Below are 16,754 nucleotides of genomic sequence, written 5' to 3'. Positions count from 1 at the left end.
GATGTTTCTTTGTTTTTGCCATGAAACTAGAAGTTGTATTTTACCTGTCTGTAAGAACGGACGCACGTTCTAAGCTGAGTGGCGTTTTGTCTATCGTCTAGAAAGTAAATCAGACTTATCTTTCATCTGTCGCCCATATCTACATTTACAGACATACTTCGCAGTCTACCTTACGCCGCGTGGCGGGGGTTACCTCTTACCGCAACTAGTCATTTCCTTTCCTGCTGCACTCACAAATATTATGAGGGGAAAACGATTGTTTATATGTCTCCATATGACATATAATTTCTCGTATCTTATCTTCGTGGTTCTTATGTGCGATGTATGCTGGAGGCAACAGAATCGCTCTGCAGTCAGCTTCAGATACCGATTCTTTAAATTTTCTGAACAGTGTTCCTCGAAAAGACCGTCGCCTTCCCTCCAGAGATTCCCATTTGACTTTCCGAAGTATCTCCGTAACATTTGTGTGTTGCTCGAACCTACCAGTAATAAATCTAGAAGCTCGCTTCTGAAATGCTTCGCTGTCTACATTTAACGCGACCTGGTATGGATCCCGAACATTCGAGCAGCATTGAAGAATAGGTCGCACTGGCGTCCGATATGTGGTCTCCTTTACAGATCAATAACACTTTCGTAAAATGAAGGATCCATGTACCGACAGAAGCCCTTCCTTTTACCGGTATTTCCAAAAATTAAGGCGAGAAACAATATTTTGTCGTGCCTAAGTTGAGTGGATAAGGTCAACGTGATTGATATACAAAGAAGTGTTTTGTAGCTTTGGGATGACATAATAGCCAAGATTGCACCTGAAACTGATCACTGCATTTTTTATGGAGATTCTTTACAAATAATATCTGCTGAGATAAAAAGCTTGTAGAAGGTAAGGGGAGTGTACTTATATTACTGTTATGGAAAATTTTGCGCAAGGATTTTTTTATAGCAACGCCACGCTACATCCTCTAGAACCTGGACGAGAGGAGGATAATATCTGCACAAAGTTGCGTGAACAGCCCAGCTGTCGTATAATACATCAGCAGCCACTGACTAGTGACGCAAAGGCATTGGAATTAAGCCCTTTAAATAACTGAGGTATAATTTTTCCTTGTTTTTATTGTTTCCAGTAAAGAATGATGCACCAGACCAAGACTGTTCCAATGATTGTTTGGATTGGAACTGAATTTAACTGGATTCAGTCAGGGACTCTACGACGCGTAGCCTGTTTAATTTACGGAAAATGTAAGGAGACTTTTACTACAGAATCTTCACTTTTTGGAAAAGTGGAGTTGAACCTATAGGAAGCGAAGATTTTGGGAGTGGCAATAATGCAATGTGATCATTAACTGAAGCTCATGCTAATTTGGTTTCCGGAGAAATCTAGGAACACCGAAGGTAATACTGACCGTAGGACTTACCTTAGAAGACAGGGTTAAGGAGAGGAAAACCTACGTTTATACCATTCGTATACTTAGAAAAAGCTTTTGACGATATGTTGACTGGACTATTCTCTTTGAAATTCAGAAGATAGCTGTGGTAAAATAGAAAGAGAGTGAAAGGCTGTTTATAGCTTGTATAGACGGCAGTTGTAAGAGTTGAGGGGCCGATGAGTGGTTGAGAAGGGAGTTGGACAGGTTTGTAGTCTATTCCCGACGATATTCAATCCGTACGTTGAGCAAGCAGTAAAGGAAAGCAAAGAAATATATGGAGTAGAAATTAAACTTCAAGGATAAGAACTAAAACCCTTGAGATTTGCGATGACATTGTAATTCTGTCAGAGACAACAAAAGACTGGAAGACAAATTGATCTGATTGGACAGTGTCCAGAAAGGAGAATTTAAGATGAACATCTACAAAATGAAGATAGGGGTAACGGAATGTAGTTCAATTAAGTCAGGAGATGCTGTGAGGGATTTAGACCAGAAAATGAACACTTAAAGTAGTAGATGAATTGTGATATTTAGGTAGCAAAATAACTGAGGTTGAGCAATGTAGGGAGGATACAAAGGAGACTGGCAATGGCAAGAAAAGCTATTTTGAAGAAGAGAAATTTATTAAAATATAATATAAACTTAAGTATTAGGAAGTCCTTATTGAAGGCATGTGTCTAGAGTGTAGCCATGTGTGGAAGTGAAACATGAACGATAAACAGTTTAGATAAGAAGAGAATAGAAACTTTCGAAATGTGATGCTACAGAAGAATGCAGTAGATTAGATGGGTAGATCACGTAGCTAATGAGGAGGAACTGAACAGAACTGGAGAGACAAGAAATTTGTGGTACAGCTTCACTAAAAGAAGGGATCGTTTCATACGACGCATTATAAGACATCAAGGGATCATAACTTTAGCATTGGAGGGAAGTGTGGGGGTTAAAAATTGTAGAGGGAGACCAAGAGTTGATTAGATGAAGTAGAGTCAGAAAAATGTAAGTTGCTGTTGTTATTCAGAGACGATGAGGCTTGCACAGGGTAGAGAAGCATGGAGAGCTGCATCAACGGTAAGAATGTTATTCTGAAATAACGATTTATGCAACCTCTGTAGTGCTAAATTATTCTTAGGAAATTATATAATCTGCGTGTGGTTTGAGCTTTAATCGGTTGTGAGAGCAGTTGCGATCTCTAACGGGTAGCGTAAGCAGTTACATGAACATCTTTATTAGGGCTATTCTGTTTATCCTTGGGCGTCCTCAAGGGAACTGACTAACGCCCTTTTAGTTGACGATGAACTTGGTCTGGGTTTTCAAAACATTTACGCGTCCATGCGAGGGAGGGTGAAAAGTGAACTGGCTACAAACATCGACTATAGCATTCAGCCACCTGATCGGAAAATCCCCGCAAAATGATTTACTATGCACGACAAAAAATCTTGTGTCACCAGTGTAGTTTGACTACCCGATAATCTGAACTCTGTAGACTATTTAAGAATTTGTCTACAAAAGAATAATGGAATGCTTTAACTGAAAGCGTAGACATGATGAAATTAAGTAGTAATTAAGATGGAAAGTAATAAATGAAATGGAATTTTAAGTTGCCAACCAGTACTCTGGAAACAAAGAGAAAGGAAATAACAAAAATCAAAGGGTAGAAATATGAATATCCATTAAAATGTAATAATTAAATGTGCAGTTAATAATTAGAGTTACTGCAATCACACCGACAGGTAGTTGGGAAAGCTGTTAAATTAAATCTTTCTGACAGCAAAAGCAATTTGAATACTTCAAAGGTTTTTATTTTTCCGTATTGAGCCTGATTCGTCATTTTCACGCTTTGACGGTTTACGCAAATAATTTTATTTATCGGGGACAGTGAAACTGAGAATGACTGATTTAACATATCGCAAAAAGAATACCGATGTTATTCCCAGGTCTGTAAATTCACTCGTTGCGCGTACCTCAGCAAGTATCTGGCTTGTAATACATTTGTAGAGCACTAAGTGTGACGAGTACCAAGAAAAACAGAAAGCAGAAGGTAATTAATAGCCAGGACTTAAAGATCTCGAGTTTATATGCTTGACAATTCCGGTGTTGGTACTGATATTGGAGCAGTGCTTTGATGAAACCTGACTTATGGTTTTTGTAACAAGCCGGAAGAGCTCAGCCACCACAGCGTGTTGCATTGTACTCGTATTGTGCCAAGAAAACAGAAGGAACGATACAAAATCTTGATGTGGTCTATTGCACCTCGTTACTTAGCTTACAAAAAGGAAATACTCCAAGAGAAGAGAATTATTTCAGTCACGCTGATACTAAAGAAGACAATTTATAGCGAGAGCTAAAAAATTAAACCAGAAAAATAAAGAAAGGTGAAAACAGAAGATAGAAGGATTTGCGACACAGAAAATTTCGTGCTGCGTAGAGTTTTGCTTGAGAATCCTCGAGGTGGAGAGTAGGCTGTTTTTTTAATAATATTTATGCTACAATTATAGTATTTTTTTATGATCAACATAATAGTCACTGGGCACACATGTCGGAAATATTCATGAAGAGTAGCACGCTCGTGTGCCAAACTTAAGGACGAAAGTAGCTTTCACGTGATTTATCGCTGCCAAGTAACATAGCGCTATGACACACCTGTCATACATAGAAGAAACAGTCACAGTTTAGTACAGAAAGTAAGAGAAAGAAATACGGAATAAGATCACAAAATTACACATTTTATTCGAGGACAACGCTTACACTGAAATCAGCGCGATTCGTGAAGCTCTGCTGGACGTAACAAACGGCGGAATATTGTTCTTAATAGGGTGTGTGGTGACCACGTAATTCAATGTGTTTCCACGGTAATCACAAGTCTGGTAGAGAGTTCTTGTAGTAGAGCGTTCCATCCTCCACAAGCACAGTCCTGCGTCTACATCTGCATCTACATGGATACTCTGCAAATTTAAGTGCCTGTCAGAGGGTTCATCCAAACAACCTTCACAATTCTCTACTATTGCAATCATGCATAGCACCCGGAAAGAACGGACACCTACATCTTTCCTTACGAGCTCTGATTTTCCTTATTTTATCGTCGTGATCGTTTCTCCATGTGTAAGTTGGCGTCAACAAAATATGTGCGCATTCGGAGGAAAAAGTTGGTGATTAGAATTTCGTGAGAAGATTCCACCGCAACGAAAAACGCAATTGATTTAATGATGTCCATCGCAAATCCTGTATAGTTTCACTGAAACTGTCTCCCGTATTTTGCGAGAGTATAAAACGTACTGACCTTCTTTGAAATTTTTCGATGTACTTCGTCAATCCTATCTGATAAGCATCATACACCGCGCAGCAGTAGTCTAAAAGAGGACGGACAAGCGTAGTGTAGGCAATCTCCTTAGTAGATCTGTTACATTTTCTAAGTGTCGTGCAAAGAAAACGTAGTCTTTAGTTAGCCTTCCCCACAACATTTTCTACGCGTTCCTTCCAATTTAAGTTGTTTGTGATTATAATCCCTGGATATTTAGTTGTATTTAAGGCCTTTAGAATTATCTGATTCATCGTGTACCCCGAGTTTAACGGATTCCTTTTAGTACTCATGCGTCTGGCCTCACACATTAGTCACTTAGGGCCAGCATACAGATATCCTTTCTAAATCGTTTTTTAATTTGTTTTGATCTTCTGATTATTTTATTAGTCGATAAAGGACAGCGTCATCTGTAAACAACCTAAGACGGCGGCTCAAATTGTGTCACAAATCGTTTACATAGATAAGGAACAACGAAGGGTCGGTAACACTGTCTTGGGGACCGACAGAAAATCACGTTTTACTCGATGTCTTTCCGTCAATTACTACGAACTGTAACGTCTCTGACAGGAAATCACGAATTCAATCACATAACTGAGACGATATTTAATAAGCACGCAATTTCACCACAAGCCGCTTGTTTGGTACAGTGTGAAAAACCTTCCAGTCCCTAGTCAACAGCAATCAATAGTACGGCGCTATTGCATCTGCAGACTCATCTACATCTACATCTACTTGACTACTCTGCAATTCACGTTTAAGTGGTTGGCAGAGGGTTCATCGAACCACAATCATACTATCTCTCTACTATTCCACTCCCTTACAGCGCGCGGGAAAAACGAACACCTAAACCTTTCTGTTCGAGCTCTCATTTCTTGTATTTTATTTTGATGATCATTCCTACCTATGTAGGTTGGGCTCAACAAAATGTTTTCGCATTCGGAAGAAAAAGTTGGTGACTGAAATTTCGTAAAAAGACCTCGCCGCCATGATAAACGTCTTTGCTGTAATGATTTCCATCCCAATTCGCGTATCATATCTGCTACACTCTCTCCCCTATTACGTGTTAATACAAAACGAGCTGCCATTTTTTGCACCCTTTCGATGTCCTCCGTCGGTTCCACCTGGTAAGGATCCCACATCGCGCAGCAATATTCTAACAGAGGACGAACGAGTGTAGTGTAAGCTGTCTCTTTAGTGGACTTGTTGCATCTTCTAAGTGTCCTGCCAACTGAAGTTGTCCGTAATTTTAACACCCAGGTACTTAGTTGACTTGACAGCCTTGAGAATTGTACTATTTATCGAGTAATCGAATTTCAACGGATTTCTTTAGGAACTCATGTGGATCACCTCACACTTTTCGTTATTTAGCGTCAACTGCCACCTGCCACACCATACAGCAATCTTTTCTAAATCTCTTTCCAACTGATACTGGTCTTCGGACGACCTTACTAGACGGTAAATTACAGCATCATCTGCGAACAGCCTAAGAGAACTGCTCAGATTGTCACCCAGGTCATTTATATAGATCTGGAACAGCAGAGGTCCCAGGACGCTTCCCCGGGGAACACCTGACATCGCTTCAGTTTTACTCGATGATTTGCCGTCTATTACTACGAACTGCGACCTTCCCGACAGGAAATCACGAATCCAGTCGCACAACTGAGATGATACCCCATAGGCCCGCAGCTTGATTACAAGTAGCTTGTGAGGAACGGTGTCAAAAGCTTTCCAGAAATCTAGAAATACGGGATCAACTTGAGGTCCCCTGTCGATAGCGGCCATTACTTCATGCGAATAAAGAGCTAGCTGCGTTGCACAAGAGCGATGTTTTCTGAAACCATGCTGATTACGTATCAATAGATCGTTTTGCTTCGAGGTGATTCATAATGTTTGAATACAGTATATGCTCCAAAACCCTACTGCAAACCGACGTCAATGATATAGGTCTGTAGCTAGACGGATTACTCCTACTACCCTTCTGGTGCACTGGTGCGGCCTGCGCAATTTTCCAATCTGTAGGTACAGATCTATCGGTAGGCGAGCGGTTGTATATGAGTGCTAAGTAGAAAGCTATTGTATCAGCGTAATCAAGCGATTTGAGTTGCTTCGCCACCCCTAAGGTATCTACTTATAAGAAACTCATGCTAGCAGCAGTTGATGGTTTCAAATTCTGGAATATTCCATTCATCTTCCTTGGTGAAGGAATTTCGGAAAACTGCGTTCAATAACTCCGCTTTAGCGGCACAGTCGTCGGTAACAGTACCATCGGCACTGCGCAGCGAAGGTATTGACTGCGTCTTGCCGCTTGTATACTTTACATACGACCAGAATTTCTTCTGATTTTCTACCAAATTTCGAGACAATGTTTCGTTGTGGAACCTATTAAAGGCATCTCGCATTGACGTCCGAGCCAAATTTCGCGCGTCTGTAAATTTTAGCCAATCTTCGGGATTTCGCGTTCTTCAGAACTTCGCACGCTTTTTCCGTTGCCTCTGCAACTCTGTAAGAAACCTAATCGGCATACAGACTCGACAAGAAGACTTGCTTATATTAAGTGATTTAAGTTGCTTCACTACTCCGAGAGCATGTACTTCTACGTTACTCACGTTGGTAGCTGTTCTTGATCGAATTCTGGAATATTTACTTCTTCTGTTTTGAATTCATTTTGGAAGGCTGTTTTTAGTAACTCTGCTTTGACAGCACTGTCTTCGATAGTACCATCAGATAAGGTATTGATTGTGTCTTGCCGCTAGCATACTTCACATACGACAAGAATTTCTCTGGATTTTGTTCCAGGTTTTGAGACAAAGTTTCGTTGTGGAAACCATTACGTGCCTCTGTTATTGGCCGGCCGGTGTGGCCGTGCGGTTCTAGGCACTTCACACTGGACCCGCGGGACCGCTACGGTCGCAGGTTCAAATCCTGCCTCGGGCATGGATGTGTGTGATGTCCTTAGGTTAGTTAGGTTTAAGTAGTTCTAAGTTCTGAGGAATGATGACCACAGATGTTAAGTCCCATAGTGCTCAGAGCCATTTTTATTTAAATGTGACATGTTTTCATGATTTTTTCTGCAAGAGTGTTCTGACCCGTTTTGTGTACAATGGATGATTAGCTCCGTCGTTTGTTAATTTATTTGGTATAAATCTCTCACTTGCTGCCGGTACTATTTCTTTGAATTCAAGCCACATCTGCGATATGTCTAGTCAATGCATGTTACACGTACTCGATGTAATTGAAGTCGGTGAAAAGGGCAAGGCAGTCCACTCGACAATTTACCTCTCGTTCAAACAGGTTGTCAACTTGCGCTGTCCGATGCGGTGCGCATACTCAACCATAAAAATGAAATCAGCGCTGAATACACCCCTGAAAAGACGCACATAATGGGATGACTACATAAATCATTTAACCGTAGATTAAGACCGAAAAGGACCTCACATCAGACGTAACCTTGAACGTATAAACGTTAAACATATCACCGCGAATTCGGATCATATTTGACTGGCGAAAATTCGCGGTTCAAAGTCAGATCCAGCTCTAACCGTCATTTCATAGTATAGTGCAACTGCGATTCTCCACTTTTGGTTTTGTTGTTATTAACATACAAAAATGGTAACTAATTTTGTGACTAATCCACTTCCAGGTCTCTAATGTTCTATGTGAGTAGCTCAAAGGCTTTTTATAGACACTTAGAATAAGAAAGAAAGACTCGAAATGTTTGCAGTGAACAGAAGTACGGGAAGTTTGGCAGCGGCTCATAACTATTCAGCATCTCTAATATATTTAAATATCTGTACTGAGTTCCAGTACAGCACACGTGGCTGCGCATCGCCGTCGCGAAGTGGGGCCAATGTAGTTCCAGATAAGTTTTATAGTCTGACCAAAATTTATGAATTTGTAGTTTTAAGCTTGACGATGTCCAGTATGGTCGAACGGTAGTTACAGTTATTCTGAAGAAGGTTGGGTTATCCCCACTGAAACCAAGGTAAATTCTACGTAAACGGTGCAACTCAGGCTGTTGATTATTAAAATTAAAATTAATCTCTTACATATGTTTTCTTTCTGCTCGAGTAGCAATAACTAGGTAATTCGCATTAAATTTTTAACTACCGAAAACGCCCTCACACTGCGAGGGCAATTCCACCTACGTACGTTGAAAAACGTAACATACGCACGGGTCTTGAAATTCCTAATTTCGGGACGCGATTTATTAGTACTTATAACAACATTACCACGGCATTCCATGAGCAACATTCGTTTGCATATTAAAAGAAGAAACCCACTAAATGAATGTGATACGCTCCTCATACTGTGATACATCCAAGCTGGGAGAAAGTATCTTTCAGACCGTGACGCGTACAGTTCAGAGAAGATAAACAGAGAAACCCAAACTCGGGCAACCAGAGTGTGGTTACATATCTGACACGAAACGGAAAACAAAGAAACTATCCTTCTAGAAAACCATCTTGAAGCAGTCACTGATCTGGGATTTGTCATGCAACGAACGCGGGCGCAGACGTCTGCGGCTACACATCACTCGGATACAATACCCACCTGATCAAAGGCTGTCCTCCGTAAGAAGAAGCCCGAAGCTGTATATCACCTGCAGTGATTGCGATCTTACAATTAAATAATGGAATCAATAATGAATATGATGTACGTCCTTAAAAGTATGCTGTTAGCCACTCTCGAGCGACTTTCACTTTAATGTCATGAGTAGTTATATTTTTAACGTGGTCAAGCTCTGTAATACCTTTGGAGTGAATAAACCAAGAAGAGGTTGCGTCATTGATTGCTGAGCGGTAGATCATGTGTTCGAGGGCGTCATCAGATCTCAAAATATTTTCCATTTGTTACTACTTTCTCCACTTAACTGTTCGCAAAGGTACTTATAACAACATTACCACGGCATTCCATTCCATACCACTGAAACCATACTATACAATACAATACCCTTTCCGTTCCCGAGCCCGCTGGACCACTGTTGGACCTAATTCTATGTGCAACAAACCTACGCGAATTGAATTGCATCCTTTCCTTTACTTTACAGATATCTGAGTACTCAGATGTGTCCACTGAGGACGACGACGGCGAGATGCCGCCAGATGCCCGTACATTCCACGACAGGGTCAACCCCCTCTTGAAATCAAACGACTATTTAACCTAATGTTTCGTTTGGAAAAAGTACTGTAGAGCAGCCGGACGAAGGCTTAGAGACCATTCGACGAAACCAACCAAAAGAAACCAGTCTCCGACTCCAATGCGCATGTTGCTCTTAACCTTAAGATTTTACACCACAGCAACCTTTCAAATAGTGGTTGACGATCTGTTTGAAGTAGACATAGCAACAGCTTACAGAGCTGTCCATAAGATATCGGCCAGCAGTGTCTTATTGAAAACTCGATTTATCAAAATGCCAATGGATGAAAATGACGTTAGGAACGCACAGTGTGATTTTTATCAAATATCGCATTTTACTGGCGGTTTAGGAGCTACTGGCTGCGCTCATGTCCCTATAAAATGGCCCGGTGCGACAATGCTGACCTATTAAGGAATGGTCAGGGCTGGTTTTCTTTAAATGTACGAGCGATCTCAGAATTGGGTTTTGTTACGCTCCTGTAGCTATTCTTACGTAGCAATAGCACTAGATTCAGTGTTTTACGTCTAAAATGGAACTGCCTTTGGATTTACAACATAACAAACCTGTAATACATGTATAATTTTGGGAACAAGTGTATTTCTTTTACCGACTGAAATGATACATATACAGCTACGAGTAAACGCAATTTAGTACAAAAGTACGATCAGGATGCTGATGAGTTTGTAAGCAAGATGAAGATGATAATAGAGGAAGAAGATTTAACTGCTGACGCCTTGTACAATGTTCACGAAATAGGACTCTTTTACAAGATGCTTCCTCCAAAAACATTAGCTGCCAATAACGAGAAGGAAACTCGTTGTTGCAAGCAACAGAAACAGCGTGTAACATTAATGGCGTGTTGTAGTGCAAATGGGAGTCATAAACTACTGCTTATGGCGATTGGAAAAATCCCAACATCCACGTTGTTTTCAAGACACAGACATAAATACTCTACCTATGCAGTACTGCGCTCAGAAGAAAGAGTGGATAGACAGACAAATACTCTCTCAGTGGTTCCATGAAAGCCTTTTTACCAGCAGTGAGAAAGGAGCTAAAGAAGAAAAAGCTTTCACTGAAAGCTATGCATATAATTCACAATGCTCCCAGTCATCCTTCAGATATTTCTTTAAAGTCTGATGGTCAGCAAGCACTCTTTCTCCCACCCAGTGTGACAGCCCTAATTCAGCCTACGGATCAGAGAATTTTGGAATCAATTAAACATCATTATCGACAATAACTTCTCGTCTGCCTTTTGAAAGAAAGTGAAAACGACTCTATCGAGCTATGTTGAAGGAGTGAAAGCAATTAAAATGCGTGATGTTGTTTTCCAAGCAGCCGAAGCATGGGATAAAGTGGACAGTGCCACCATAACGAGGAGCTGGAGAAAACCGTGGCCATTCACTGATACCGAGTTGGAACCTGTAGTGAGTGACAGGGATGAGCCAGTCAATTCAGAATTATCAGTTACTTTGTACGCTGTGTTCCACAACCTTCCAAGAGGAGAAGAAATTCATGATGAAGATGTTACTAAGTGGCTGAATGAGGAAAACTGTGATACGGACCAAACCTTAACAGATGAAGAAATAATAAAAAGTGTGCAAGAAAGTAATGATGAAAGTGGTGAAGAAGAGGACTTAAGAGGAGAGAGCATGAAGCTTTCTCACACTGTTGGTGCTGAAGCTGCCGAGGCCTTCCTGGAGTACATTATGCAACAACCAGATAAACGCAGTACTGACGTAATGCTTGTAAAGTGTGTTGTGGTTGGCAGGAGAGCCAACACCGTATTGCTAAAGGAGGCCGAAATGCACGCGTTTTAGCTCAATCAGGCTGGCGTGAGGCCTGGAACATGACAAAGGAATTTGAATTCAGAAAAAAACGGACGTAGCTGGTGGAATACTTCACTTTAATCCATTAATGGAGAACGTCGCTCGTAACAGTACATGATTCACAATATCAATGGTAACTGATAATGCCGCCTTGCTAGGTCGTAGCAAATAACGTAGCTGGAAGCTATGCTAACTGTCGTCTCGGCAAATGAGAGCGTATTTATTCAGCGAGCCATTGATAGCAAAGTCGGCTGTACGACTGGGGCGAGTGCTAGGAAGTCTCTCAAGACCTGCCGTGTGGAGGCGCTCGGTCTGCAATCACTGATAGTGGCGACACGCGGGTCCGACGTATACTAACGGACGGCGGCTGATTTAAAGGCTACCACCTAGCAAGTGTGGTGTCTGGCGGTGACACCATAAAGTGGTTGTGTGATTGTTGTGTACATAGTTCCGCGTGGTCAGCGAGTACACAACTTTCCCACTAGAGCGCACCCCGCTAAGCACAACAGCGCAGGCGCAGCGCTCGTCCATCTCCGCACCACTAGATGGTGCTGCCATAGAGAGGGACCAAATTCTGCTTCCGCCGTTCCGCGTATTAATATGTAACCCAGCCAATGAGATTGCTGTTAATGTAGAACCTTTTCTCCCCACGTGGATCACACTCACCTGAACACACAAGGTATTATAACAAGTGTAGAGACCTCCGATTAGTCAGTCTGCATTAGTCTGTACCAGTCTACATTTGTCTGTACCAGTCTGTTGTCATGTTTCAGTCTGCGCCTAATAAGATTACCATATTTCTGTACATAGCCATGAAGATAAATGTATAGACGCTGTTTTCAAGTATCAGAGATATATGTGAGAATAAGATTAATGCACCGATACCAAAGGAACTTCAGATTGTCAAGAGTAAATAGCATCCAGAACCAAGTTAATTAATTTTTATGCTTGTTATTATTTTAATAAATGTGTGTAAAAATTACTCAAGTTCTGTTTAAAGTTGATCACCGTCAATCTGCTACTCTAAGCATGAAAGTGGCATTTCTATCATCTGACCTAACGGCGGAGCATAAACACGTCACGATAAGACCACGAGACATATTGGTGACAATCTCGTCTGTTTCGTTAGAGCGACAATCCAATAATCTGATGGTGTGTGTACCAAAGATTTTACAGTATGCACACTGCAGTGATAAAGCATGCAACTGTCGCATCATTGTGGCATTTAAAAATTAGGAACATGTTTCATAGTGAGTGACATGACTGTTTAATTATGTACAGTATGCACTCAAGGATTTAGTTTTCTTTCAAAATTAATGTATTTTTAGATTTAATAAAATACATCCTCTGTGCTTTAAAATTGTATCCTTCGGTTTAATAAATTACAGTACATTATATCCCCTATGTTTTCAAAATAAATAAAGAACAAAATAAATTAATAAAATAAATTTCAAACACTCAGTAATCCGGCACTTCCGCTAATCCGGCACCCATGTGTGCCATTAATGGCCAGATTATCGAGAGTCTAGCGTATTATAAAAGTGTACAACGTGCTTGCCGCTAAAACTCAGAAACGAGTCCCGGTACGATCAATGGAGTTGTATTATGCGGTAGCCCTCTATCCCCCATCCATGAAGATGGTTACCATTTTTACAATGAGAGTGTGCTTCTGAAGATATGAGGGTTGGGAAATTTCGCCCTCTAGAAATTTCCAAAACATTCAAGAACATTCTAGAGTATTCGAGGACATTTCAGAACATTCTAGAGCATTCCACAACATTCCACAATGTTTCAGAATATTCCACAATGATCGACAATGATCCAGGATATACTGGAATGTCTGGGAATAGTCATAATGGAAGACTTCTCGTGGGTTCTAACGTCCGTTCCTTATCAGTGAACCAAGGAAGGAACCGAAAAAGAAATCCAATGAGCCGGCCGGTGTGGCTGTGCGGTTCTAGCCGCTACAGTCTGGAACCGCGCGACCGCTACGGTCGCAGGTTCGACTCCTGCCTCGGGCATGGATGTGTGCGATGTCCTTAGGTTCGTTAGGTTCAAGTGGTTCTAAGTTCTAAGGGTCTGATGACCTCAGAAGTTAAGTCCCATAGTGCTCAGAGCCATTTGAACAGTTTTAATGCAGTGACTGTATAAAAACAAACAATGAAGTTTGAGTAGTCATGGTGATAGTTCTTAGTATATTTGTTACTAAAAGGTTGACTTGACTTATATTTTGGACAGTTCCCAAACGCAATAGAAGAGGAGATCCTGCCAGGTCTGAAGCAAAACTGCGGAAACAAAAAAGTCAGCGAAAAACGAAGCAGCTGAAGCATGCGAAGCACGTACCAGTTACTAACGAACGACCATGAGCACCGTGAGAAGCAGAGATACAGGAGAACAACGAAATAATGGGATTGAAGAATCAAGAATGCGACACAATCTTATCATAAAAGACTGAGAACTCAAGCCACCCATAACAATTTCATCCTACAAAAAGTACAGGCGAAACAAGTAAACAGTAGAGCCTAACAAATGAAGCACTACGACCCGACAAAAAATATAACAAACACAACACACGTCGTAATCTGGAAAATGGATAACATCTGCCAATTTTGCAAAATGAAAAAAAATTCAGTAGGGGAACACCAGGATTCTGTTTACATTACATGACTGGGGAAACTCCAGTATCAAACCACTTCCTTCAAAATACAAAAGCATAAAATGCCTGCTTCTTAATGATTTCTTTCGGTATCACTCCGATCAACACTATCAGCGATGAAATCGATTAGTTTTTCCATCCCAGGGCAAATCGACCACAACATGGGATCATTACTACTACTACCCAAAGATGACCATTAATTTCTGCAAGTATGTTTCATTGGAAATGAAGAAACAAATATTGATCAACGATGTACAGATATCAGTGGACTGAGACGGGAAGTAGTCCAAGATGTACAGACCATCATACACATATAAGATCAACTGATTCACGTATTCAGAACAGCACTAGACCGAATGGTTCCTATGATTATAAAGTTATAATTCGAGCTGACAAATGGCCACCTGGAGAACATGGATGTCGATTTAATGCCCAACTCAGATCGATGAAGTCGCCATCATAATTATGGAGAATGAATTGAGACGAGAAGTAGTCCAAGATGAACAGAGGATCGTATACAAATACAATCAACTAATTTAATACTGAAAACAGCACGAGACCGTATGATTTATGATGACCATATGGTTACAACTCGAGCCGACAAATGAGCACCTGGAGAACACGGACGTCGGTTAAAGCCCACCTAAGATGCGTGAAGTCGCCATAGTAATTGTGAAGAATGAAAACACAACCCATGACGTAATTGTACAGCGAAGAAGAGGACTACAACGCATTGCAGACATACACCGTTCATACCATGCCCTCCAATGTCCATTAATATATCTGCATGGAGAGGATGGATACCACTTTAATGTGAAACAAATTCAACCTGAAACGGGTATACAAAGAAACAAAATAGTCACTTCCAAGTAGTTCCATACTTACCGCTTAATGATCAACTCGATGGTAAACGTTGAAGAAAGTATGTACCAGCAACGCATTTACACTGCCTTCGACTTAAAACTGGGTCGCCGATCATTCTCCCCATGAATCTCAACTTACCAAAACTATGTAATGGTACAAGGATCATCGTCGAACAGCTAACGAGTAAGATCATCGAAGCTAAATTGTCACTGGGAAGTGGAAAGGACATACACTATTAAAGCCCAAATACCACTGATCTACATTAAAATGTTATTCTGGTTTTAAGGACTTCAGTTTCCAATAAAATTAGCCTAAAATTTTAAAATTAACAAAGGGCAAACTTCAAAATATTGCTGAATGAACTTCAAAGACTCCTCTTCCTCTCACGGTCAACTATTCATTGCTTTCTCTCGAGTAGGAAATTCGAAAAATTTGTAGAAATATACCCAAAACAAAAAATGTAAATTTTTTATAAACAAGTATGGTAAATAGAATAAGTTTTCAATAATTTTTTTACCTCTTGTACATGGAAAAGTATTGTAAATATTTACAATATGTCTTCAACAATTTTTCTTCGACCTTTTATGCTCTTAAGTTAACGTTTTTTTCCAACTACCACACAATCCCATATCAACTCCCTGAACGAAGCCATGTACCAAAATGTTGAGATGTGTGTGAACTCCTAAGGGACCAAGCTGCTGAGGTCATCGGTCCCTAGACTTACACACTTTTTAAACTAACTTATGCTAAGAACTGCACACACACTCATCCCCGAGGGAGAACTCGAACCTCAGGTGGGAGGAGCCGCGCAGCCCGCGACATGGCGCCTCAAACCGCACGATCACTCCGCGCGACCGAAGACGTGTACCCCGGCTAGTTTAAAATAATAATAACCATGAGTATCTAGTACACGTATTGTTATCTGTGCCAAAGTTAAATGGTCTTTTAAACGACATTTCGTGACGCAGATGTGAGTTATGAGCTATTCAGCCACACAGGAAGCAGGATCTGGCGGAAAAAGCAGCAAACAGCCGCCCCGAGTCCAGAGTGCAGAGAAACTTAAAAAACCCTACAAAATTTATTTATAAATTTTAATTTCAAGGTGGTCACCAGTTACACTCAAATATCCGTAATTTATTGTAGCTTGAGCTTTCGACCATAAAATAGTCATCATCTGTACAAGACCAGAAGAATCATACAGCTACCAATATGTAAGAGCATAAACTTGTGACAAACGACACTAGGCTTTACGTGACAGAAACGAAACTCACCAGCTTAGGTGTAATGGAAATACTTGTAGCTTCTATCATTAACAGAAATACTGTGCATTTTGTTTCTAACACGTGAAGGGTGCTGTCATTTGTCGCAAGGGCCGGCCGCTGTGGCCAAATGGTTCTAGGCGCTTCAGTCTGGCCCCGCGTGACCGCTGCGGTCGCAGGTTCGAATCCTGCCTCGGGCATGGATGTGTATGATGTCCTTAGGTTAGTTAGGTTTAAGTAGTTCTAAATTCTAGGAGACTGATGACCTCAGATGTTTTAGTCCCGTAGTG

This window comes from Schistocerca gregaria, chromosome 5 (assembly GCF_023897955.1).
Source record: "Schistocerca gregaria isolate iqSchGreg1 chromosome 5, iqSchGreg1.2, whole genome shotgun sequence".
NCBI lineage: Eukaryota > Metazoa > Arthropoda > Insecta > Orthoptera > Acrididae > Schistocerca > Schistocerca gregaria.
The sequence above is the reverse complement of the archived record's forward strand: the minus strand, read 5'-3'. Positions refer to the sequence as shown.